This window comes from Erpetoichthys calabaricus, chromosome 10 (assembly GCF_900747795.2).
Source record: "Erpetoichthys calabaricus chromosome 10, fErpCal1.3, whole genome shotgun sequence".
NCBI classification, from domain to species: Eukaryota; Metazoa; Chordata; class Cladistia; order Polypteriformes; family Polypteridae; genus Erpetoichthys; species Erpetoichthys calabaricus.
In genome coordinates, this window is record NC_041403.2 from 18,599,392 (window position 1) to 18,626,858 (window position 27,467).

Consider the following 27,467-nt stretch of genomic DNA (forward strand, 5'->3'; position numbering starts at 1 on the left):
CAGGACTGTGCTGCTGGACTACAACTCCCAGCATTCCCTGCTGGTTCCCGACATGAAGGACCGCTGCTATCTAATACCTGGAGGGTGGGGGGGGGGGGGGGTGATTAAACATCCCCCAGAGAAGATCCTTCTTTTCTCCTGCCCAGGGAAGGTATTAAGCCCATGTCCGTGTGGGGCGCCTGTCCATTTATTTGGGGTCTCCCGCTTGGGTAAGGAACCATCAGTTCTGGTTGGGTTGTCCGTCCATCCCTTAGGACTGCCTAGTCCAGGTGCGGCCTTCTTTCCTGTCTTGGCCGGGATGCCTTTATGTTCCATCGGGGCCTCCCGTCTGGATAAGGAATCTTCCTGGTTCCTGGCTGGGATGGCAATCCATCCTGTGCGCCACCTACACTGTGTTTGAACCCTGATTTTATTAGATTATTTATTGTTTATTTATAGAACATTTTAACCTCCACGTTTCATTTTATCTTTATTTGAAGAAATCTGCTCCGCACTTTTGGACACTTTATTTTTTTGGTTTTAATAAAAGCACCAGACACTTGCACCAACCCTTTGCTGACTGTGTGTGTTCTGTTTTTCCCAGCTCATCCTTAGGTACATTATTGATGAGCCTGGGTTCAAGTGCCTCCTGAAAACCACCATGAAGTGTGGAGCCCACCCGGACTGTCAGACTACACAACTGGACACAGGAGGGCGGTGGGACCGCCCCCGACTCACTAAGAGTTTGTGAATAAAGTCTGTGGCTGAGAATCGCTGGAGAAGTTGTGCAGTGTGACGGGGCCTTTAGATGGTGGGACCGTCTGAAACCTTCTAAGTGTGCTTTACTTATTCGAGGCCAAGGCACCGGACAGTCAGGCATGAGATGGCTGGTTCAGTCCCATGTTTACTGAAATAAACATGCATAATTTTGCAGCTTTAAAGTCACTTTTAGTAAATGTCAGAGTTAAATAAGTCATTTTAAAATGTAAACATTTGCAGCAAAGATGAATATAATAGTAATAATAATTCATTACATTTAAGCTGCAATGACAATTGGAATACTGTTGACAGAATTTTAGATAAAGGAAAACATTTACCAGGGAAATTTTAGTTGCTAGTCTAGAAATTTTAATGTTTTTACTTCTGGCCTGTTTGCTTTTCCTCATTTTACTGGCCTTGCCAGTTCCAGACATATCCTAAAACAAATTAAGTAGAAATGTGCCAAAAAGGAATAAACTTCAGTAGCTCATTCAGTAGCTTACAACAAAAGCCTGTTATGCAGAGTTAAACTGCCAAAGAAAATATATATAAATAGTCTTGTTTTACCAAATGCTTAGAAGAATATACACAAAAGTTTGCATTTTGGAAATTGGCACTTTACATCAAATGTTGTACTTTGTACAAAATGTTAATATTAAATGTGTAAGTACACTGTGCTCAGCTGAATGATTTTTATTTCATAGACATTTAAGTAAGCAAACCAATAATTAATGTCTTTTTTTTTTTATAAAACTTTGTGTAGATTCAAGCATAGGCAAAAACAACAAAATTTAGATTTATAAAAATGGCGTACATACATTTCTACACAATTTACCATTTATAAATTACAACCACCTTGTAAATGTATGTATGTGAACACCACCCTGAAATATCCATATATGGAGCATGCTAATTAACCTCATACATATGCAATCACAATGCTGCAGAACTTCACTGGCTGGTAGATCAGCCTGCCACCTGACACATCGAGAATATCTGGCTATGCAAAACAACTGAGAGAGCAAGTCCATGCCTGGCATTATAGCGCCTCTCCTCTGTGTTCTGAGGGTTACGGAGAGGCATCTGAGCAGATAGCGGCCACCACTTGGCACACGTAATGACGTAATTGCTGTCACAATGAATAGTGCAGACCATGTAAAAACATTGAGGGTTCAGCCACTTAGCTCACCAACAAGCCAACCAGTACCTGCAGCACCATCACGTCTGTCAAAGCTGCTTTACCTCAAAATAAATTAATCATAGGCTGACCCCGGCCACCGAGCTGTGACTTGTGTCATTTTCCCCCTTTTAACATGGCCAAGGCCCTGCTTATTTATCTGCAGTTATCATTACTTACAAACCAGAGCAGATATTAAGATCTCAAGATGCTGGCCTGCTTATGATTGTAGGGATTAATAAAATAGCAGTGGGAGGTCGAGCTTTTAGTTACAGGAACCAGAAGCTGTGGAATGGTCTGTCTGCTACTATAAGAGGCGCCCCTTCAGTCTCAGGTTTTACAGACTCACAACTTCACTTTAGCATACCCTGACTAGAGCTGCTGATTAGCTGTGCCTAACACATCTCTGTTATTAGTCATTAGTACTAAAATATATGTGGTATATTTATAATCCGTTGCTAACACTCATCTACATTTTTTCTTTTCTCATTTGGTGTCACTTGCTATACTGCCAAGTTATTTGCCTGCCTATGGAAAAGTCACCTCAGATAAAAGATCACTAGAATCATCAGGTAGAAGGGTCTTTTCATCTGATTGGCCGGCCCAGCACTGACTCAGCTGTGGAATGGCCAGTAGGATTAAGGCAGCTTGTTGGCCGGGGTCTCCAGGACTCTGAACAAATCGGAATCTTCATATGTAATAGTTCTCTATTTAGTGAGGGGTGTAATCTATTCTTGTATTTTACATTGTAGTTTTTACTATCAATGTTGTTCTATTGTGTTGTATTCCTGAGATTATAAGGATAGATCGGCCATCTAGCTCTGTGAAGATGATTAGTTGTGTTTTGTTTAGTGTGTTTTTTTCCCGTCTTTTGACAACCATTGTATGCCCAACTGTCTGAATTGCTTTTCTCAAGATTTCTTCCTTTTTTCTTCCCAACGAGGGTTTTTTGGGAGATTTTTTCTTGCCTTTTTAGGGGGCTGTGAAAACAACACGGCCTATTTAAAGGCCATTGAGGCATTCCTTGTGTGATTTTGGGCAATGCTGTACAAGGAATGCATTATGGTTGTTGCTGAATATGAATAAGCACCAAGTAAATTATAGAAAATGGTTGTCACAAAATTATACTTTCAGCTCTCTCTGAATTGCCTTCCCAAGATTTCTTCCATTTTTTTTCCCTACAAGGGTATTTTTTGTGTTTTCTGTTGTCTTCTTAGGGAGTCAAGGCCATGGGCCTGTCAAAAAAAAACAGGGCCCGTTAAAGCCCATTGTGGCACCCCTTGTGTGATTTTGTGTTATACAAGAAATAAATTGTAGTTGTTATAGCCAATATAAATTGACAAAAAGCTAAAAATGTTCTTCAGTACAAATATGCAGCATTGGCCCTTTTAAAAGGGAACTGAAATACAGGCTGTACATCATAATTAATGCCGTTGATGTGTAATATGTTTGCAACATCTAGGCACATAATAATAATGGCTTTGGTGTTATGAATGAGTATATGCTTGAGTCGACGTTTAGCTGGTTTGTTTGCATTTCCCTACTTGATCAAGGGCATCTTCATTTCCAAGTTTGTCTGAAATGGGTTGTATGCATGGGTCAGGGCTGCCATAAATATACAAGATCCCCCCTTCAAGTTTTCTTTTAAAAATCCCGCTGTTTGCATGGGACATTGCATATGTGTTTTGGGCCTCTCTTTGTGTGTATGCAAGCTTTATAAATGAGGCTACAGGTCCCAGCAGACACCAACACAAAACAATTAGGAAAATGTCTGCCTGGTGTGACATTCACGTACATGTGGAGACTTGGTTAGCTGCTTTGAAAGTTGGAACTTTATACGTTTCTGGTTACCCAATCAAAGAATTGATCACAGTTTTGTTTATTACTTTCTCATATACAAAGTATAGGGAAAGTATTGTAATTGTCAAAAAATTGAACCTCGAGATTTTGATGAATCTTGATGTTTTGGACCTCCCCGAGTCTGATTTGCTTTCTCATGGGAAAAGTATGGTAATCATCCAAAAATTCAACCTCGAGATTTTGAAGAATCTTGATGTTTTAGACATTCTTGAGTCCGAAAATACCATTTTTGGAATTATGTCTGTGTGTTTGTCTGTATGTAAACACGATAATTTTCACGTAGGTCAACCAAATTTTGCATACGAGTATTAGGTACAAAACGTACATTTCTATCAACTTTTGAGATGTTTCCGCTAACCGGAAGTGGTCCTTTTTATTCAGAGTCCAGCTTATTCAACTTTACTTTTATAATAACTGTTCAACATATTAATTTGATTTGATTTGTTGTTGATTGTTCTTTAATGTGCATAATATCTATATATAATGCGCTGCCGTGGCTGTTTGTTTGTCTGTCCAGGATTTTAAATCACTGATAGCTCACAAACCGTTTGACCTATCGACCTGAAATTTGGTACACGTATACTACATGACGTCTACTATCCGCTTTTGGGGTGATGATTGACTGCCAAGGTTAGAGATAGGGTTATTTTTATTTTATTTTATTGTAGAATCAACTCTCTGCAGCAGCCAGCAGGGCGGCTGTGTGGCATGTGTATGGGCGCCCTTCTCATCCCTACCACCTTTGCCATCACTTCCTCTACCTCTTCATACCTTAAATTATTCTTGAGACAGATTGAAGACTTAAGTGCCAGCTTAAGTGAAAAATTAAGGAAAACATATTAAGTAATTGCAACAAATCAGTTTTAACGAGAAAAGATGCAGACAAAAGAAGAGAAGAAACGGGCCGCTAGGTGGGAGAAAAATAAGAGCTGCTCAGGAAGCAGCACGCACATCAACCTCTGAGCAAATGAATGCTAAACGTACAGAGAAAGAGGAGGAAAACTAGGAATGCTCAAATCAAGTGTATTCACTGCACGTTATTGTGTAGTGCACCGTTACTGGTAATACTATAATCATTGTTTTGCGGTTTACTTCTCAAATATCCATCACCATATCTGAGTATACGAGAAAATCTAGGGGGGACCACTCTGGATTTTTTTTTTTTAACTACATATTTTTTGTTATCGTGAGTCATACTCCGAAATCAGGTGTCATAATAGAATGTAATGAAGTGCACTTTTAGTGTACATAAAATATATTTTAAATACCATTGCATAATGGTCATGTAGCTCAAGCTGCTTTCATAGATTCCTACTCGTGTGATCAAGGCACTCCTGTGCTGCTGTTAGCTTTTGGATGTAGGGGGTCTGTGGCTAATTGTAATTCTAATTTCCAAAGCATAATATTTTTAAATGGAGTCTCTGATGGAGTTTTAATGTCTGTCCTCAAGTCACAAGCGAAAATGGTTGGCTACATCCAAACATGACAGATAGCAGATCAATGTGGCACTTTACAGGTAAATCATCTAAATAATCTTGAGATAATGCAACCGTGAGGCGGTTTATAGTCTAACAGAAATATGGAGTACACACTGAGCCAGTGACCCATTTTGATTTCATACAGCAGGAGAAGTGAGCTGCCGTGCCCGAGGTTCACACCAGATGATGTGAAGCAGCAGACATGAAGGTGGAATGAGGTTTAGGGACAAGCAGACCTTCCCACTGCATTCCAGCCAAGTCAGGTGGCTTTATTGTCCAACCAGCCATGTGCTGTACTGCCGCACGAAATAACAGGACGTAAACACAGGACAAGTGCTGGACAGGTAAAGAACTACACTATACTAAAATAATAGGTAAGTGAATAGGTAGTGATAATTTGAAATACAGTAGATAGCAATAAATCAATTGTTAATAAATAACCAGTAAAACTAATAATAAAAACCAACAGTAGCGCCAAGTGTAACAATTGTACTGCATATAAATTCACTACTGGGGGGCAGATCTGAGGGCAGGAGGGCAGCACAGATTTCAGACAGCAGAGGGTTAGAAGTTGTTGCAGAACCTTCCAGAACTGGTTCAGATGCTGCCAGATGGAAATGAGACCATCTGAGGGGTGGGAGTACGGTCCTTCGCAGTGCTGTAGCCTTACCAGATGCAACACTTCATAAAGGCGTCTTTAACGGAGGGCAGAGAGGTTCCAGTGATCTTTTCTGCTACTTTTCTACTACTCATTGTAGGACCTCATGGTCAGTGACGCTGCAGTTCCCAAACCAGACAGTGATGCAGCTGGTCAGAACGCTCTGAGTGGTGCCCCATTAGATTGTGGTGAGAATGGAGGGGAGGGAGGTAGGATTGTCATGTTTACTGTAGCTGCTAAAGGAAGTGGAGACACTGCTGTGCCTTTTTGGCGGTTGAGGTGGTGTTAACTGACCCAGTAAGGTCATCTACCAGGTGCACACCAGGTAATTTGGTGCTCTTGACCATTTCCACTGCAGTGCCCTTGATGTACAGTGGGGTATGGATGGCATGGGCCCTCCTGAAGTCAACAATTATCTCTTTTGTATTGTCCACATTAATTGCAGTAGTCTGATACTCGTCGTATCTCCATTCTGTAAGCAGACTCATCTCTTCTGCTGATGAGATACACCACCATTGTGTCGTCCGCTAACTTGATGATGGTGTTAGAGCTGTACACAGCCGTACAATCGTGAGTGAACAGAAGTGGGCTGAGTACACAGCCCTGGGGAGTTCAGCATGTATATGGTATACTAAGGAACTGTGATGAATAAAGAAAGAATATCTTTACCACCTTATTGAATAAACTAGGGGGTTCGCCCCTGCTTGCTTTGCTTGCTAACCCCCCTGGCCTGCGCTACGCGCCAGCCACTTTGCGTCTCTGCTGCTCATATTGTGAAGAGGGGGTCTGAATGCACCCAAAGGAGACATGGTCGCTCTTCCGAAACCCCCTCTTAAACGGTGATATAATGAGAAACGAATACAGTTTTTTTTTTTTTTTTAACCTACTCTTTGCTCACCTTACATGGCACAGAGAGCAGTGTTTTCCCCCTGTAGTTGCCGCAATCCAGGCGATCACCCTTCCCTTTCCAGATAGGGATGACAAGTCCCATTATCCAGTCAGTTGGGATGATGCCAGTCTCCCAAATGAAAGCAAAGACTGCTTACAATGCCAGGTGCCCTGCGAGATGAGAAACACCTCCTTCTGGGAACACCGGTAACACCAACACAACCGTCAGCAACCTTCAGGGTCTTGTCATGGAAGGTCTCCCACATCACATTAGGATCGGCAGTTGTACCCAAATCTGAAAGTTCCTCACACAAACTTTGTACAAACTCATTAGAAACAGCCTGGTCTTGGAGTATGGCCAAGTTCAAGCTCATTTTCGTTGTAGGTCATAACCTACTGGACCTAAGCTGGATCATAAGAGTAGCAACAAGAAGTCTGTGGTCAGAATTCACAAACTGAGCACTTCTGTAGACCCTGCAGTTTTGCAAGAGCCTCCAGTGTCTGCCCACGAGGATGTGATCAATCTCCTTCACCGCACCACCAGTATTGGAGTACAAAGTCCAACGATGCGGTTCTGGGCGCTGGAACCAGGATCCAGCGATTCGCAGCCTCTGACCTTTTGCAAAGTCAAGAAACATGGAGCCACTTTCACCACGGTCACCAGACTCATGGGGACCAAGACAATCCTCATAGCCAGCCATGTCGGTGCCAGTGGTTGCATTGAAGTCACTAATGACCAGAGGAGTGTCACCTCGTGGGCACCCATCAACCACCGAGCGAAGCTGCAAATAAAATGTCTCCCTCGCCGAGACATCACTCACTGCGGTTGGAGCATACACTGAGACAACTCATCCTCAATAGGATCTGTGATCACTTGCTCACCTACCAGCGACCAGAACAATCTGGTTTTAAGCCTAAGAAGTCTACCATCGACCACATCCTGGCACTGAGGGTTGTCATGAGCGCAAACGCGAATATCGGCAGAGTTTCTTTGCAGCCTTTGTCGATTTTCGCAAAGCGTTCAACTCAGTTGATCGAGCTGCTCTGTGGGACATCCTGAGGGTTTGCGGGATCCCCTAGAGGTTGCTGGATATCATCTCCGGCCTGTACACTGGTACTGTGAGTGCTGTTCAGAGTGGAGGCAGAACCTCTGCGTTTTTCCCAGTTGATTCTGGGGTTCATCAGGGGTGTGTTTTTGCTCCTACTCTGTTCAATGCTTGTATGGACTGGGTGTTCGGCAAGGTTGTGGGGTCCAGCGGCTGTATGTCATTGGCTGGTGAAGAAAGATTCACGGATCTTGACTTTGCTGATGATGCTGTGATCTTCGCAGAGTCAACGGAGGCTGTGATCGGGGAACTCGAGAGACTGAGTGAGGAGTGTGAGTATCTGGGCTTGTGAGTGTCCTGATAAAAACCAAAGATCCAAGCCTTTAATGACCTCTAAGGCGCAACCATCAGCAGTGTGCCTGTTTATGGGGAGAGTGTCGACCTCATCAAGAGGTTTACTTATCTAGGCAGTGACATTCATGTCACTGGTGACTCTTCCTATGAAGTCAGTAGATGGATTGGAAGGACATGGGGGTCATGAGGTCGCTGGAAAGGGGTGTATGGCGCTCCTGATATTTATGCAAAAGGACGAAGGTCCAAGTCTTTAGAGTCCTGGTGCTTCTTGTCTTGCTATATGGTTGCATGACATGGACGCTATCAATGACCTAAGACGAAGACTGGACTCCTTTGGTACTGGATCTCTGAGGAAAGGGCTTGGGTACAGTTGGTTTGACTTTGTTTCAAATGAGTGGTTGCTCATGGAGTTCCGAATGAGGCACATTACCTGCATTGTGAGGGAGCTTCAGTTACAGCGCTATGGCCATGTGGCACGTTTCTCAGAGGGTGATGCAGCTCGTAAGATCCTCATTGTTGGGGACCTGAGTGGCTGGACCAGGCCAAGGGGTCGCCCACGTAACACCCAGCTGTGGTAGACAGAGGGTCATTTCCGGAGGGTGGGACTGGACCGCGTGTCTGCCTTGGGGGTTACAAACCGGGATCCCGAATTGTTTCGTCGTGTAGTGGGTGCAGCAACGCACTGTACCAGTGCATTCTCCCCAACTTGACTTGACTTGACTCTTTGCTCGATCAGCTGCTGGATTGTTGCTGCTGCTGTGCCATATGATCTGGATCTTGCGCGGTGCTTCGAACATTTAAAAGCCTGTACTGCAGCTGTCTTTGTCATCTACTCTGTCTTTTATTTTCGTCCCCGAGCGTGGTTAGATCTCCTGGCACAAAGTCTCATTTCGCAGGACATGGGTTCTTGATATTTTGTAGTTTATAATTTAAAAACAGAATAAGAATCTGAAAATCTAACACATATACCAAACATATATATGTAGCTTTTAAAATAAGCCCGATTTAAAGCGTGACAAAAAAGTCACATAAAAAGTCACATAAAATCGTTGCACTTTTAGGCTTAGGATTTTATATATATATATATATATATATATATATATATATATATATATATATATATATATATATATATAGTAGATAAAGAATAACATTATTTGTGAATTGTGTACATAAATACACACCTAACGTCATACCTTTCTGATATGGTAATACTTGGTCATCCAACCCTACCTTATGTGTCCTGTGGTTCAGTGCTCACAACTGTAGGCATTTTATTGTTTTCTTACCAGTAACAACTGTCAAATGATTTAAAAAGAAAAAAAAAAAAAAGGAAAAACTTATACAAATATAATATACAAATTGAAGTAACCGCTCTGAAGGTAAAATTGAAACGATAAATTAGTTGCTCAAGTTTCTCTATTTTTAAGACAGATGAGTTTCCAGAGTTGCCACTGCCTTTCAATGGCAGATTTTAAAATTTAAAAATGTGCACATTGTGTTATATTCGGTGCATTGGTGGCCAGGTTATTTCACGCAGATAGACAGACAGACAGACAAACTGGCCAACATGGCTACTGCAGTAGGTGCTTTCTGTGTTATTATGTGCACACACCTAAAAACGGGTATTGGTTATTGGATGAATATGTCATCCGTTTGGCCTGCTTTAGCAAAGGCACAACACATGCTGTAGTATTTACAAGTGGAGTACAACCCCAATTCTAATGAAGTTTGGGACGTTGTGTAAAACGTAAATAAAAACAGAATACAATGATTTGCAAATCCTTTTCAACCTATATTCAATTGAATACACTACAAAGACAAGATATCGAATGTTCAAACTGATAAACTTTATTGTTGTTTTGCAAATCTTCACTCATTTTGAATTTGATGCCTGCAACACCTTCCAAAAAAGCTGGGACAGGGGCATGTTTACCACGGTGTTATATCACCTTTCCTTTTAACAACACTCAATAAGCGTTTGGGAACTGAGGACACTAATTGTTGAAACTTTGTAGGTGGAATTCTTTCCCATTCTTGCTTGATGTACAACTTCAGTTGCTTAACAATCCGGGGTCTCCGTTGTCGTATTTTGTGCTTCATAATGCGCCACACATTTTCAATGGGAGACAGGTGTGGACTGCAGGCAGGCCAGTCTAGTACCCGCACTCTTTTACTATGAAGCCATGCTGTTGTAACACATGCAGAATGTGGCTTTGCATTGTCCTGCTGAAATAAGCAGGGACGTCCCTGAAAAAGATGTCACTTGGATGGCAGCATATGTTGCTCCAAAACCTGTATGTACCTTTCAGCATTAATGGTGCCTTCACAGATGTGCAAGTTACCCATGCCATGGGCACTAATACACCCCCATACAACCACAGATACTGGCTTTTGAACTTTGCGCTGATAACAATCCGGATGGTCCTTTTTATCTTTGGCCTGGAGGACACGATGTCCATGATTTCCAAAAACAATTTGAAATGTGGACTCGTCAGACCACAGCACTCTTTTCCACTTTGCGTCAGTCCATCTCAGATGAGCTCGGGCCCAGAGAAGCCTTTGGCGTTTCTGGGTGTTGTTGATCTATCGCTTTCGCTTTGCATGGTAGAGTTTTAACTTGCAGTTGTAGATGTAGCGATGAACTGTGTTAATTGACAATGGATTTCTGAAGTATTCCTTGAGCCCACGTGGTAATATCATTTATAGAACAATGTCGATTTTTAATGCAGTGCCGCCTGAGAGATCGAAGGTCACGGGCATCCAGTGTTGGTATTCGGCCTTGCCGCTTACGTGCAGAGATTTCTCCAGATTCTCTGAATCTTTTGATGATATTATGGACAGTAGATGATGAACTCCCTAGATTCCTTGCAATTGTACGTTGAGAAACGTTGTTCTTAAACTGCTGGACTATTTGCCCACGCAGTTGTTCACAAAGTGGTGAACCTCGCCCCATCCTTGCTTGTGAACGACTGAGCCTTTTGGGGATGCTCCTTTTATAACCAATCATGACAAACACCTGTTTCCAATTAACCTGTTCACCTGTGGAATGTTCAAAACGGGTGTTTTTTGAACATTCCTCAACTTTCCCAGTCTTTTGCTAACCCCTGTCCCAGCTTTTTTGGAATGTGTTGCAGGCATCAATTTAAAAATGAGTGAAGATTTGTAAAACAACAATAAAGTTTATCAGTTTGAACATTCGATATCTTGTCTTTGTAGTGTATTCAATTGAATATAGGTTGAAAAGGATTTGCAAATCATTGTATTCTGTTTTTATTTACGTTTTACACAACGTCCCAACTTCATTGGAATTGGGGTTGTAGAAAGGGGCCAACGTGACTGATTAGTGTTGTCAAAAAGAATCATCCTAATATCAGATACAGTATTGCAGTAAATGAATCAGACATTAGAGCAATCTGTGTTGACTCTCTTTTGTGACGAGGCACGATGCTGGGTTAATTTTGAGTAGGTTTTCCGTTTTCTGCTGTCTCTCCTCGACTCCAGTAGTTTTAAAGAGCCTCTTAAAGCAGGTGGATGTTTGGTAAATGAAGGTATTGTTGGACTGCAGCCCTTAAGGACTGAGTCACAGCTCTGTGTGTGTTAATGGCTGTGCGTTTTCCAGGTGTCTTTTTATGCATTAACACACATTTTCATGTGCATTCATGCACACGGGTTCATGTGTTTTCGTGTGCTAATTCCACATGAGACAGCCTGTCAGTTTGTTCTTTAAATAAAGGTCTGTAACAAAAATCACTGGAGTCTTTTCAGATATTTTGTGGAGCGGATCACCTGAGTTCTGCGGCTGCAGAAGTAACACGGGGAATTGCAGAAGTGTGAATGAAGCCTAAAGGAATACTCCACCGAAAAATGATATATATTTTTTATATGTTACTTTTACCCCTTGTGGTTTGGAGTGATGGCTGAGAAAAAAATTTGAATCTCGTGTTTTCATGCAGAATGTTCTAATAGAGTGTGTGTCTACAGAGACCAACGATTGCACCACGGCAAAAATTATACATTATTTTCATTAAAAAATCAATTCCCCTCCATTCAGCCACTGGTCTAGAGTCCCATCTTCAATTTAGAAGCTTATTCCCATGTGAACGCATTTCTTCTGCACTGCTTTGATTTCCTAGAAGTATTTTATTTAACAATATTTTAGCAAAAAAATGAATGAATTTTGCCCACTTTGAGCATACAGCTGGATGATTTGAAGTGTGGATTATGCCAGTGTTTCTCCACCTTTGTGGTGTCGCCACCCACTTATTTCCATGTTCGTGTATTCATGACCCATCAAAGGGAAGGGTGGTCCCCCTTGGGGAATCGAGAGCGATAGACAAAGTGAACCATTGCATGACCCACTCCGCAACCCATCACAACCCACTAACATTATAAACCACAGCAACTCACGGCCCACCCAGTCCTTGAGAAACACTGTATTAGGACACGTGAGATTATTTATTTATTGTTTGCTGCTATCCAGAATTGGTTTCCATAGATTAACATTCTATCAACAACTTTATTATCTCTGTTCTGTATGAAAACATGTTTAGTTGAAGTCGAATGACCCTATTTTCTTGTTTAGAGTCTTTATTACATAGTCCAGAGATTCTTAACCTCCTTAATGTTATATTTTTTCTCAAAAAAAAAAAAAAAAGCAAAACAAAGCGGTGCATTGTTTGGCTTGAAAAATGATGTTTTTATTAAATCTCTATGGTACTTTTTCTAATTTAAAAAGTGCAAAACACTAAAAGTATAAAGTTAGATGTGCAGAAAGCATAATAATGATACAAATAATAATAATATGAACAGCCCACTACACATGTGCGAGTGATGTGAGCATCACATTTGGATTCCCAGAATCCCTTTCGGTTTCACTGACTGTTTCAATTTCACTGCCTGAAGATGGATTCACTTCGTCGTCACTGCTGATGACACCATTATGAGGCAAGGAGAAGACATGTCTACGCCGGGTAACGCTCAGGCCTGACGCTTATGCTAGACATGCCTATACTGTTTCCCGAGATACGCTCGGCACTAACGCAGTTGGCACTTTTATAGCCCAAGTAATCCTCGGGTCTAACGGTTATGCGAGACACATCTATACCGTTACCCAAGTAACACTCGGGACAAATGCTTTTAGCACTGTTTTTATAGCCCAAGTGATGCTCGGGTCCAATGCTAAGGAGGTTAATCCATCGGTCACATGTTGTCTTAATTTGAGTTTCTCAGAGTCATGATTTACAATAATACTTAATTGTGAAACGGTTGTATATGGTTTGCGTAGTGTCTTGAGATTGATTGCCACTGATATTTAAAGCAATTGCCGTTACTTCTGTCTAACCTGCATATGTGATTCTCCACGGCCCTCATCATTAACCCTGGAATGACGCTTGTTGGCTATTCTCTAAGGGGTGCAATAGGGGATGATGGTCGGTGGTGATTCTCGAAGAGGAAAGGAAGGATGGTGGTTCATTGTGATTCTGATTGTCCAAGGAGGGACAAATCCCAGGGTGACAATTGGTGGCTGTTCTCCAATAGGCGCACAAGGGGATGATGGTTGGAGGCAATACTCGAAGAGGAAAGAGAGAATGATGGTCGGCGGTGATTCTCCAAGGGGAAAAGGGATGGCAGGTTGACAGTCGGCAGCGATTCTGGGTCTCGAAGTCACAAAAAGGCAACATTGGGTTGCAAGGTAAAAAGAAAAAGTTGGAGACAGAGAGAGATGGCCTCTCTCTCGGGATGGAGAATCCCAGAGATTCACCTAGTAGCCTGTTACTTGTTGTTTTGGTGGTATTGTCACACTGCTATAAACTGCTCAAAAAATGAAAGAAACACTTTGAAAACACATCAGATCTCAATGGGAAAAAAAAATCCTGCTGGCTATCTCTACTGATATGGACTGATATGGTAATGTGTTAGGAATGAAAGGATGGCAGCCACACGTTTGATCGAAATGAAAATGATCAACCTACAGAGGGCTGAATTCAAAGACACCCCGAAAATCAAAATGAAACAATGATGTGGCAGGCAGGCTCGTCCATTTTGCCAAAATTTCATTGCAGCAACTCCAAAATGTACTCAGTAGTTTGTATGGCCCCCACGTGCTTGTATGCATGCCTGACAGCATTTTGGGGGACATGCTTCTAACGAGACGATGGATGGTGTCCTGGGGGATCTCCTCCCAGATCTGGACCAGGGCATCACTGAGCTCCTAGACTGTCTGAGGCGTCGGATGGACCGAAACATAATGTCCCAAAGGTGTTATGTTGGATTGAGGTCAGGCGAGTGAGCGTGGGGGCCAGTCAATGGTATCAATTCCTTCATCCTCCAGGAACTGCCTGCATACTTTCGCCACATGAAGCTGGGCATTGTTGTGCGCCAGGAGGAATCCAGGACCCACTGCACCAGCATAGGGTCTGACAGTGGGTCCAAGGATTTCATCCCAATACCTAATGGCAGTCAAGGTGCCGTTGTCCAGCCTGTAGAGGTCTGTGTGTCCCTCCATGGATATGCCTCCCCAGACCATCACTGACCCACCACCAATCCAGTCATGCTGAACGATGTCCCAGGCAGAATAATGACCCTTTCATGTCTTTCACATATGCTCATCTGTGAAAAGAACAGGGCGCCAGTGGTTGACCTGCGAATTCTGGTATTCTATGGCAAATGCCAATCAAGCTCCACGGTGCCGGGCAGTGAGCACAGGGCCCATTGGAGGACGTCAGGCCCTCAGGCCATCCTCATGAAGTCTGTTTCTGATTGCTTGGTCAGAGACATTCACACCAGTGGCCTGCCTGCTGGAGGTAATTTTGTAGGCTCTGGCAGTGCTCATCCTGTTCCTCTTTGCTCAAAGGAACAGATACCAGTCAGTCCTGCTGATGAGTTAAGGACCTTCTACGGCCTTGTCCAGCTCTCCTAGAGTAACTGCCTGTCTCCTGGAATCTCCTTCATGCCCTTGAGACTGTGCTGGGAGACACAGCAAACCTTCTGGCAATGGCATGTATTGATGTGCCATCCTGGAGAAGTTGGACTACCTGTGCCACCTCTGTAGGGTCCAGGTATGGCCTCATGCTACCAGTAGTGACACTGACTGTAGCCAAATACAAAACGAGTGAAAAAACAGATGAGGAGGGAAAATGTCAGTGGCCTCCCTCCACCTGTTAAACCATTGCTGTTTTGGGGGTCATCTCATTGTTGCCCCTCTGGTGGACCTCTTGTTAATTTCATGAACACCAAAGCAGCTGAAACTGATTAACAAGCCCCTCTGCTACTTTACTGACCAGATCAATAGCCCACAAGTTTCACTGACTTGATGATATACTCTCATTAAAAAGTGCTCCTTTAATTTTTTTGAGCAGTATATTTTTGGGCTCAACTAGAGACCTTCAGTTAATTTAAGAATAAAAGTGTAACATTCTCTCCTATCTATTCTGGTATTCTATATTATTGCTTGAGATTACAGATATTAAAGAATTTGGCCTTGGGGGTCGTATTGAACTGTAGTAGCAGTCAGCCCTAATGGTGGCCAGGCTGGTTAAGAGTAAACATACAAGGGCCAAGGGTGGGATTTGGGATACTCTGCTCAGGTCTATATAGTGAAGAGGCTGAAGGTTTCCATGTTTTGAGCTTCTTTTCTGGCTTAATTTAAAGCACCCTGTTGCCCCTGCTGTTTTAATTAAATGGCAGCCATCTTTGAGTTCAGAACTGACATATGAGACTCGAGTAAGTAGCTGGTGCTTCTTTTTCAGATAAACTTGAGAAGGTATTTTGAACAAAGGTATGGCCTCCATTGATTCTCTGGGGATGTGGATCCAGGTGTTTAATCTGAACAGAATGCAAAACAACTTGAAGGCTGACTTTTTATTTTTAAACAAAGCCTCTCTTGATGTTTTAATTGTTTTTTCAAGCCCTTTTGTTTGGGTACTTCTGTTAGCTACAGGTTGAATTACACACATATTTACATGTATTTGCTAACAGATTAGCCAGGCGACATGCAGCAGTGGCTGATGGTTTCGTTTCAGGTAGGGTTTCATATTCTGCTGTTGACTCACTGTGTGGCCTGTGGAGCTGAATGAACTCTTTCAGGGCAGATGTTGACTTTTGTCAGAAGGTGGGGCTGATGGTGGTAATCATCATCAGTAAACAGTGACAAAATCTGCCGTTACGCTTGAGTTTGACTCTCTTTGCTAGAAGGAGAGTTAGCTTCATTGGTCTGATCGAGATTCCCTGCGCTCGTGTGAGTGGTGAGGAGCAAACAACAGCAAAAATGACATTGACATCTGGCGAGAGATCGAAGCGAATGCGTAAAGCGAAATATTCCATGGACGACGTTTTACATATTATCATTGAATTAGATTTGGATACAAGTGATGGAAAATGATTGTGAGGTACCAGCATCGGCTGACCGTGATGCTCAACAGGTTCATGAAGCTGATGCACGTATGGCAACGTTCGCCTGGGAGGACCGCACTTAGAATGACGAGAAGTACAAACCAGATTGTGATGCACTGCGTCTGCCACTGCCGCCTCTGTCCTGTGAAGACAGCCTGGCAACCAGCTTACCAAGGATTCCTGCTGACCTGCTGGCCACAGTATGCAGCAACAGATGTTTTATGTTGATTTCTGTGTGAAATCATTGCATTGTGTGCTTTTCAGAAAACTGTGTTTTTTTTTTTCTTTTTTTTTTTGGAAAGAACATTAAACCCTCAAAGAGTTAATAAGTGCAGCATCCCCTAAAATTTTCCGTTACAGGGTAACCTCAGTGGCGGTCACTCTAAATTCAAATGACATCGGTCAAGGTTATCAGAGTGTCCTTAGATGGCTGAGGAATCCAGTGCTCAAGGTACAAAACTTGGGACATTGGAGGTTCCATTTGAATTTGTCTCCGCAAATCTGGTTTCTTCTCCAGCTCCATCTGTTGCTGTCTTTTTGTCCTTGTCTTCAGAGTGGTAGTCAGTCCCAAAGTGAACTAACCCTTAATGATCCTTTCAGAGCCACAGTGGATGTTCTGTGCGTAGAGTCTCTCAGCTTGTGATGTTGATTGGGTCATTTGAAAGGTCGGCCCTGGGCTTCCAATCCCCACAGTGGATTCTCTTCCTGCAGCTCAGCTGCAAGTTAAGGACTTATTATTTTGGAAGATATGAGTTGGGCATTCTGATGATGCAGTGGCACAATCTTCAGAGTTGGTTCTGCTGGCTTCAGTGCCAGTTATCTAAGGTCAACACATGTGGACCTCTGGCAAGAACTTATCATTCACAATTGAGTGCCATCAGTCAGTACTTACAAGGTAGATCATTTCGACCTGGTCATTTGAAAAGTAGCTCGCAAGTTGAAAAAGCGTGGGCATCCCTGGTGTAGCTGATGCGCCTATGACAATGTTTGCCTGGGAAGACCACGCAGACAAACATCTGTGGGAGGCAAGCTGGCTACAGGACTTCACCAAACGACGAGGCGTGCTAGTGGACAGTATGAATTACTACTTCAGGTTGTTTTTTTCCAGAAAGTGCTATTGAGCTTATGAATGATGAGAAGCAAATCTGAGGGGTGAACCAGGGTATAACCCCCTGTATAAAACCAGATTGCATCGTATGTAGCAACAGTCTACCACCTCTTGTAGACTGTGATAAAATAAGAACACAGAGACACAGGTTAAGGGTTGGGGATCCTCCCCGTATATTGGTTGTAGGGTCCAGTTCAAAAATCAATGTCAAAATTAATCAAAACATTTGACAAAATAAAGTTCCTTCCTGGCTCTTTTATACAGCCAGTAAAGGAAGTGCAATTAGCAGGGAGGAAATGCAGAGAATTGTGGAGCTGACGTTGATCGTAATGGTCGGAGATGACGTCAGATGCGGAGGTGTGGAACTGAAGACATCAGGGGGGAGTCCGGAAGTGTGGTGACTCCATGGAGCTGCACCATGAGTCTTGTGATGACCGGTAGAAATTCTTTATTCGGTTGTGTTTCTGTAGAATGAAGGAGAGAAAAGCATTAGGGCCTATTTCCAATCCCCCGTCCTTTGATCTTTCATGCGCGATCGAACCTTTCGACTGTCCCCTAAAGCGCACGTGTGTGACAAGACACACAGCAACACACTGCATTGTGGGTTGAATGTTGCTAGGCTGCATGGAGTGTTGCTTTTAATGGTCTGTACTACTGTAGGAATTTCTGAAGGCTCGCAAAATGTGTTTTCTTGGGACTATGGACTGAGCCACTCGGAGGTTGCTTCTGGGCCGCCGATTGAATTGGCCGGCTGTAGACGTTCATGGAACATAGAAGACAATGGCATTTGTTATAAATAAATATTTTATGTTGGTTTATGTGTGAAACCACTGCTTGGCGTTCTTTTTAGAAAACTGAGTTTTTTGGAAATAATATTCAGCCTTGGGCCCAAACCGAAAAAAAAAACGAATTAGCCCTCAAAGAGTTAATGTTGTTTGTGGTAAATCTCATGTGACTACAGAATATTACGACTTGTTATAAATGATCTGGTTTTGAAATATGGACACAGTCCTTTAATCGTTTGCATGTCATTTGAGGTATTTTGAAAAAGGATTTAGCGTTTGTTAAAATCTAGGTCACATTCTTCTAATTTATGAATCATGTTTTCCAAATGCCATGACATAGAATGGACACGTCAGCCTTTAGGTAGATTGCAGTACCCGGACCTGTGAATAACACAAAGAACATGTCAGAGGTGATAATATTTTATTGCAGCTAAAAGTATCATTTTGTGACAACCATTTTCTATAATTTACTTTGTGCTTGTTCATATCAGTAACACCACCACCAATGTATTTCTTGTACTGTACAGCCCAAAATCACACAAGGAATGGGCTTTAACAGGCCCCCAGCCTTGCCACGGCCCACCTGCCAAGTTGTTTTGCCTGCCTAAGGTAAAGTCATCCCTGATGGAGGATCGCTGATCATCCCTGATCATCGGATTGGCTGGCCCAACACTGTTTCAGCCGTGGAATGGCCAAATGGGGGAGGCAGCTTGATGGATGAGATCTCCAGGAGTCTAAAATTATTCATATCTTATTATGTGATATCATCTACTGTTAAATTTTGCACCGTACTTCTAAAAAATTTTTATTTTTTATTTTTTATTGAGGATTTGTTCTGTTCTGTGTATTTGTATTGTATTGACCCCCTTCTTTTGACACCCACTGCATGCCCAGCCTACCTGGAAAGGTGTCTCTCTTTGAACTGCCTTTCCCAAGGTTTCTTCCGTTTTGTCCCTACAAGGGTTTTTTTGTGAGTTTTTCCTTGTCTTCTTAGAGAGTCAAGGCTGGGGGGCTGTCAAGAGGCAGGGCCTGTTAAAGCCCATTGTGGCAATTCCTGTGTGATTTTGGGCTATACAAAAATAAACTGTATTGTATTGTATTGTATAAGAAGAAAAACTCCAAAAAACCCTTGTAGGGGGGAAAAAAATGGAAGAAATGCCTCGAAAGGCAATTCAGAGAGAGACCCCCTTTACTGGGTTTGTAATGGGTATCATAAAATGGGGTAAACACAACACACAAAACACAACACAAGTAGAATACGAAGTATGAAATGTTCATATGTCATGACACTTAATCAGTTGTGCTCAAAATTGCTAACAATGATAAAATTACGAAGGGAATAAAATTCATTGTGTTGTGTAAAACATGTAGGAAATAAGGCTGCAGCACTGAGGCAGATAAGTGATCCCAAACAGTCCATGGCTACAGGAAAAGAGATGCAGCGAGCTGAAGATTTGCATCCAATCAGCAATCGTTGTGCCAAATCTCCTGTGGCCGTCAGGGCAGACGTCTGTTTATCTGGAATCCCAACAGAACTCCATGCTGTTGCGGAAACTCTTTCAAGATTCCTAAGACTTACGAGGTCCTTAGGCTTCTCCAGGTTCACAGAATATGTGCAAATTTCCACATCTTCTTAAATTTATCTCTGTAAGGAAGAGGAAGTGGTCATCCGCCAGGACAAAGCCAAAGTGTGTGCCGCCTGTTCCGAATCAGAGGTCCATCTGTGTAGCTTTGGTTTTCTCTAGTGAAGTAAGGTGAGAAGTATGACCCCAACGTAGCAGGAAAACACCATCTTGTCATCCATTTTAAAAAAGGAGGGCCTCCACCTCAGTCTGACAGTCCAGTCTAACCATCTTCACTTTTCACTTTATGTCTCAGAAGTACATTAACCAAAACATCATGTTCGTATTTGTTACCTTTGGCATTTCTGGCTGGACCCCCTCCGCCTCCACCACTTGTCAGCTACTGCAGTGACAGAAATGGACTCAGCTGTGGCTTCATATGACTCTTGCAGTACCTCCTCTAATGGTTTCAAGAATTCCCCAGACTACTCTCGACTATCTCAATGTAAGATCAACAGTTTCTTATCCCGTAAAAGGAAAGCAAGTAATGATTATTGAAACCTTGACAAAATAAGTAAAGAAGGTTGGAGACACAACATTGTGGTTGTATACTCATCATCAGGTGTGTATCCTGTTTCATTGTCTTCTTTTTTCAGCTGCTCCCATTTAGGGGTCGCCACAGCGGATCATCCGTCTCCATCTATCCCTGTCTTTGAGATCATTTTCTGCCACACCGACTGCCTTCATGTCCTCCCTCACCACATCCAAAAACCTCCTCTTTGACCCTCCTCTTGCCTGGTGGTTCCATCCTCAATATTCTTTTCCCAGTGTACCCCTCATCTCTTCCCCTCACGTGCCCAAACCATCTCAATCGAGCCTCTCTCACTTGGTCACCAAACTGTCTTACTTGTGTTGTCCCTCTAATGTGCTCATTCCTAAATCCTGAGTGAAAATCATATCATCTTCAACTCTGCCACTTCCAGCTCTGCCTTCTATCTCCTCATCAGTGCCACCATATCTGGCCTCACTACTGTCCTGTAGACCCTCCCTTTCACTCTTGCAGGTACTCTTCAATCACTCCTGACACTCTTCTTCACCCAGTCCACCCTGCCTGCACTCTCTTCTTCACCCCTCTGCCGTACTCTCCGTTGCTTTGGACTGTTGAACCCAAGTATTCAAATTCATCTACCATCACCACCTCTGCTCCTTGCAGTCGCACCCTTCCACCACCTCTTCCCTAATTCAAGCACATGTACTCCATCGTACTCCTGCTGACTCTCATTCCCCTTCTCTCCAGTGCGCACCTCCACTTTTTCAAGTTCATCTCAACCTACTGTCTACTCTCACTACAGATCAGAAAGTCATCCGTGAACATCATAGTCCACCAAGACTCCTGTGTGACCTCAACTGTCAACCTGTTCATCACAATTGCAAACAGGAAAGGGCTCGGAGCCAATCCTTGATGTAATCCCACTGTCACCTTGAACCAGGCTGTTATTCCTACCACACACTTCATGGCAGTTACACTGTCCTCATACATAATTTGCTCCACCCTCACGTACTTATCTGCTACTCCCGACCTCCTCATACAGCAGCATAACTCAACTCTTGGCACCCTCTTGTATGCTTTCTCTAAGTCCACAAACATGCAATACAATTTCTTCTGACCTTCTGTGTCCTTCTCCATCATCTCTCTTAAGCTCCATTGCCTGGTCAAGTGGCCTGATTAATCAGAATCCGAAGAAGCTCCAGAAGGTTGCTAGACAGGCCGCCAGATTTATTGGGGCTGGTGTGAATGGCCCAGTAGGTGTCTGCCAGGGGTGATGCTGATAACATTCACCGTTTATATGTCGCTTACCATCAGTGAGTCAGGGAGATTTGTTGTCTTAAAGCAAACATTGCATCTGCAGTACTCTTTCTTGGCATAAAACCACATTGTTGCTCTCAGGTCGCCACCTCTATTCTCAGTCTAGCATCCATCACTCTTTCCCATGTCTTCATCGTGTGGATGAACATCCCCTGTAGTCTCTAACCTTCTTTTCTATGTTTTGTCTGTGTGGACATAACCATTACCTGTAATTTCTCATTTTTTCTGCGTATATCCGCAAGTCTCCCCTGTTCGAGTCCTCTAATTATTTTTCCAAATTTCATTCTCTGTGGCCTCATTAAACTCCCATTTTCTCTGGGCTTTTGCTTTAGCCATTTAGTCAAGTCGGTTGACCCTCCTGCTAAAAACGCTTAGGAGACCTCCATTAACTTGACAGCTTCACTCACAGTTGGCATCCGCTAATGGATGTAAGGGTCGCCCATGTGTTAGACACCATCTACATATCTGCTGTAGCAAAGCCCAGCTGCCTTTACTGCTGAGCTTCTGAATGGTATTTAAAGACAAGACAAAAATACACAGAAATGCTTATAAAAAGTCTTCACCCCTTTGGCTGAAAATGTTCACATTTTCTTGTTAATCCATCCATCCATTTTCCAACCCGCTGAATCTGAACACAGGGTCACGGGGGTCTGCTGGAGCCAATCCCAGCCAACACAGGGCACAAGGCAGGAACCAATCCCGGGCAGGGTGCCAACCCACTGCAGGACACACACAAACACACCCACACACCAAGCACACACTAGGGTCAATTTAGAATGGCCAAGCCACCTAACCAGCATGTCTTTGGACTGTGGGAGGAAACCGGAGCGATCGGAGGAAACCCACGCAGACACGGGGAGAACATGCAAACTCCACGCAGGGATGACCCGGGAAGCGAACCCGGGTCTCCTAACTGCGAGGCAGCAGCGCTACCGTGCCACCCCATTTTCTTGTTAAACTACATTGAATCACAGGGGATTTTGATTCTTTTTACAATGATCAACAGAAAAAGTCTCTCTAATGCCAAAGTGGCAACAGATCTCTGCAAAGTGGTCTAAATTAATTACAAGTATAACACACAAAATCATTCAGAAAGAAACTGCAGGGGCCAAAAGACCGCCAGCCCCCACTGGGCATTCTGCCTAATATAAATGTTCTTAAGTTGCTCTTTATTTTTGTTTTTAGGTTTTTAAGGCTTTGTCTTAGAACAGGGGTGTCCAACTCTGGTCCTGGTGGGCTGCAGTGGCTGCAGGTTTTCATTCTAACCATCTTCTTAATTAGTGAGCCGTTTTTGCTGCTGATTAACTTGTTTTGCCTTCGTTTTCATTGATGTGAACTCAGACCCCTTAGTTGTTACTTTTTCTTTAATGAGCAGCCAAACAATAATGAGACACAACACAAGACGCTGCATGACCAGCTAACCTGAAAATAAAGAAAGGTGAAAGTCTCTGTCATGTTGGTCTGCTCAGGTCAACAAAACATCTTGACGGTGGTCTTAGAAAAAACAGAAAATCAACAATCTGCTGCGGCAGAATGAGAGCAGCAATAAGTCCTGATATTCAGTAACGGCTTTAATTAACAACAAGAATCAGCTTCTCATTAAGAAACTGGTTGGAGTGAAATTGGCTGGAGTTTGACATTCCAGTTTAGCCGCTCATCTGTTGGCTCGTTTCACGTCTCATTTCTGTTTGGCTGCCATTTAATAAAGACATGAATCAATTCAGAGGACTGAATCCTTAAAAACAGGGCCAGTAAAATGAAGGGAAAAGGAGTTAATTAGCAGTGAAAACTGGTCACTAATTAGGAAAAGGGTTAGAATGAAAACCTGCAGCCACTGCGGCCCACCAGGACCAGAGTTGGACACCCCTGTCTTAGAGAATTGAACACAGTAGGTTTTGTGATATGTTGGGGTATCCGCTCTCATTCAAACACGCAATTATCACAGATGACTGCACAGGACTTTGATCAGGTGGTGGTGCTGGCCTGGCCTGGGCTGGCCATCTGACGCCAGCTTGCCACCAAGTGGTGATTAAGTGGCAGCTCAGCTCACCTGTGTGTGACTGATGTCAGTGCACATGTATGAGATGTTACTTATGGTTAACACTTTACTAGTGCAGAAATCCAATCACATGTCAACAGTTTGTTTCATATCATGAAGGCCATTTATACCCATTTTTTGCGCAGGCATAGCTTGAGGGTTAACTATATGGCTATATTAAGAAAACCTTGTCTGCAGTTTTTCTTCAAAATGTATTAATGCTAATTTAGTTAAGTGCAGAATAATTATGCATTTTATATCTTGCCAGGTTACAGGTGGTATGATATTCCTGGGTTTCGCTAAGGTCAGGTCAGGTTGGGGAGCATGCATTGGTACAATGCCGTGCCACACCCACCACATGACGAAACACCTCAGGATCCTGATTGGCAAAAACCCATAAGGCAGACACGTGATCCAGGCCCACCCTCCAGAAATCATCTATCTGCCACAGCCAGAAGTTACGCAGGCGTCCACTTGGCCTCGTCCAGCTGTTCGGGTTCTCAACGACCAGGATCCTGCAAGCCAGATCACCCTCTGGGAATTGCATTACATGACCGTTGTACTGTACCTGGTGTTCCCTCGCAATGCTGGTAATGTGTCTCATCTGGGACTCCGTGAGCAACACAAAGTCAAACCAATGGTACCCAAGGATTCTCTGAAGAGATACAGTACCCACAGTACCTGGGTATGATGTTAATGTTAAACTGCATCCAGCTCTGCAAATGGTCCTTCAACTTGCAGGGAAAATTTGGGGGTTGCTGGCAGGATTGGCACTTCACACAGCTCCGAAACAGCAGATAGGACTTCTTTCTGTCCTCTGCGGGAGTAGCTCTGTTGCAGCTGTCCTCCGGTGCTCTCATTAAGAAAGGGATGGGGGAAAGGCCTTGGGAGCCTTATCCCTGGAAGAGTCCAAACTGCTGGAGAGCCAATAAGGTTGGGCTTATTGAACTGGCGTGGTGCTGAGGTGTCGCCCGCTGCATGGCAGCACTTGGGTTGCAATTTGAGAACGACCCATCTGAGTAGGTGCGTGGAATGTTTGGGAGTCACTGTGGTAGAAATATGTATAAATACATTAAAGAAATACGTACATTTTCTCATCAAAGTGTTTGAATCAGACAACCACCCATAAAATCAGGCAGGAGGAAGCTTCTTCATGCATCCTTTATTTCTCTTCATGAAGAAGGAAACACCCCACCAACATTGTCTGCCAAAGGATGGTTCCCTGAGCAGGGTTGCCACAGAATGGTCACAGAGCAAAGTTATAGTCCCGTATTTATGAACGAGTGAATTTACATAACTGTACTGAAATAATGCTTACACCCAATCTGTCATTTACAATGCAATACAATACAATATATTTTTGTAGAGCCCCAAATCACAGTGGGCTTTAACAGGCCCTGCCTTTTGACAGCCCCCCAGCCTTGACTGTCTAAGAAGACAAGGAAAAACTTCCAAAAAAAAAAACCTAGTAGGGAAAATAATGGAAGAAACCTTGGGAAAGGCAGTTCAAAGAGAGACCCCTTTTCCATGTAGGTTGGACGTGCAGTGGGTGTCAAAAAGAAGGGGGTCAATACAATACACAGAACAAAACACAAGTGATCCGCAATACAATATAATAATGCAATAGAAATATTACAAGTACAGAGCAGAATTCAATAGTAGATGATATCCCATAATATGATTTGGATTTGTTTAGAGTCCTGGAGACCTCAGCCATCAAGCTGCCTCCCCCAATTGGCCATTCCACAGCTGAGATAGCGCTGGGCCAGCCAATCAGATGAAAGGACCCCTCTACCCGATGATTACTGCAAACCTACTTTACCGTAGGCAGGCAAAACAACTTGGCAGGTGGGCCATGGCACAAAGTGCCATATTTGAATACCGAGAAGAGAAACAGAATTGGTGAGGGTTAGTAACAAATTATAACTATCATATTACTTATGTTTTAGTGCTAATGACTAACAGTCTGTATAGTTAATCAGCAGCTCTAGTCAGGGTGTGCTAAACTGAAGTAGTGAGTCTTCAGCCAGGATTTGAAAGCTGAAACCGAAGGGGCATCTCTTATTGTATCAGGCAGACCATTCCACAGTTTAGGGGTTCTGTAACTAAAAGCTTGACCTCCCACTGTTATTTTATTAATCCTTGGAATCATTTATTCTGATTGGTTTATTAGCACAGGAGACATGACATGTTTTCAGCTGAGAGCATAGCCAGCTTACATACCCAAAATAAAAGTTTCCTTCCACTACATTTTTGTCCTTCTCAGACATTTCATCTCTTACCCTCCATTTATGAAATTTTCTGTGTACGTGACAACTTCCAAGTCCTGCTGTGTATGTCACATTCAGCCACTTCTTAGACCACCTTGGGCATCCTATCTCCTTGTTGCTCACACACCCTTCAACTGTTTTCTTAATATGCTTGCTTAACCCTTCACTCTGCTTCCAAAATAAACGCTAAATTTGATATGGAAGGCATATCAAAGCACTTACACAATAACTGCATTACCCCTAAACGTTATCATGGTGTTGAGGCGGTCCTTCTAAAAGTATTCAATGACATCTCTATTATTACTGACTCAGGTGGCGCTGCAGTCCTTGTTGTCCTTGACCTGTCCACTGCCTTTGACACTATTGACCATGAGATATTGCTGTTGTGGCTTGAACATTTTGTTTGGCTTAAAGGGGCTGCTCTTAACTGGTTTAGGTCATATCTAATTGGCAGACACTTTTCAGTGACTTTAAATTCCTCTTTTTCATCTACTGCTCCTCTTAAATGTGGTGTTCCTCAGGGATCCATTTTGGGTCCTATTTTATCTCTATATATAATCTTCATTTGGATCTTGATCTTTGTTTGTCCGCGAATAAATTAGAAGAAGAAGCACTAGATGGCAGTAGAGAGACAGCTAAAACATAGGCATTGCATTAAGAATCTCCTCCAGGCTTATACTACTGAAGACTGTAGTACTCCAGTCACACCTCAAAACACAGACATTCAAACTAAACAAATTGTTGTGCTTTAAATTAACTAATCTTTATATATAATCTTAATTTTGGATCTTGATCTTTGTTTGTCCGCGAATTCCACGCATGTGTGTAGACCACCTTCCAGTTTAGTACGTTGTTGTTACTCACGGATGTCAACAATGTGCCGGAATAACGAAAGGGGTGGTGGACAGTGTTACGCTGGTTAGCTCCTGAGACCTGGTTAGAGAATGAGATTGCCGAAGATAAAAGGTACGTGCCTACGTAACATATGAATGAAAGAAAGACAGTGGGTAAAATGAATGACAACATAACAGCACGTTCCGGAAATTATTATTGTTACGTTGTAGCCGGCGAGTGCTGCGTGTCTCACAGTTGTACCGTGGCTTGCTCACATGTCAGTGAAGTGATCCCTATTTATGCTTTAAAGAGCTTGGATACCTATGTGTCCCCCTTTTATAACCATTGCTCCGTGTATATTGCCTTACTCTTTGGATTGCCACAAAGCAACCTGCGAGATTGGAGAAAGG